This window comes from Mirounga leonina, unplaced genomic scaffold, assembly GCF_011800145.1.
Source record: "Mirounga leonina isolate KUSES-001 unplaced genomic scaffold, KU_Mleo_1.0 Mir_129, whole genome shotgun sequence".
Taxonomy (NCBI): domain Eukaryota; kingdom Metazoa; phylum Chordata; class Mammalia; order Carnivora; family Phocidae; genus Mirounga; species Mirounga leonina.
Genome location: NW_023270323.1, coordinates 18,186,431 through 18,187,197, shown reverse-complemented (window position 1 = coordinate 18,187,197; position 767 = coordinate 18,186,431).

The following is a 767-nucleotide window of genomic DNA, read 5'->3' as shown; positions in this document are numbered from 1 at the left end:
GCGGCGGACCCGGCGGCGTCGCAGCCTTCTCTGACGTCAGCACGCCGCGGCGGGCCCCGCCCCTCGGCCTTCTCTGGGGCAGGAAGGGCTGGGGCTGGGCTTGCTCTGGCGCGGCGCGGGAGCGGGCGCGCGCTCGGGCGGGCTGCTCGGGGCCGGCGTTCCGGCCGCTCCGGGCGGCGGAACCGAGGTGCCAGTCTCTCCTCGTCGGTGGGAAGAGCACAGAACTCTGCAGGCGAATACAGGTGGTGTTTTCTTCAAGGGGAAAAGAAGAGAGTTCACTGGAAGAAAATTAAGAACGAGCGCTAACTCTTCACCAGTTACTGATGCTTAGAATCTCACACGTAGTGTTAGAAGGGACTCTCGAGGTTTTTAAAGCTAAAGTCAGCCCTTTGAAGTAGCTGAAAATGGAGGAAAGCTGATGCACTTGGAACATTTACCAAAATTGAGTATGCACTAAGCCATAAAGAAACCCCCAGCGACATTCAAAACACTGAAACCATTCAGGGCATGTTCTCTGACCACAATAGAATTAAAGTAGAAATAAACAAGAAAACTAAAAACTCCCAAATGTCTGGAACTGAACAAAACACTTCTAAGTATTTCATGGGTTGATGAAGAAATCACAATGGAAATGAGAAAATCTACTGAACTGAATGATAAAGATGGAACATAGCCAGACTTGGGGTGCAGCTAATACAATGCTTAGAGGAAAAGTTACAGATTTCTTTGTTTCTGGCTGTGCACTATGATGCAAATGTTTTTTAATA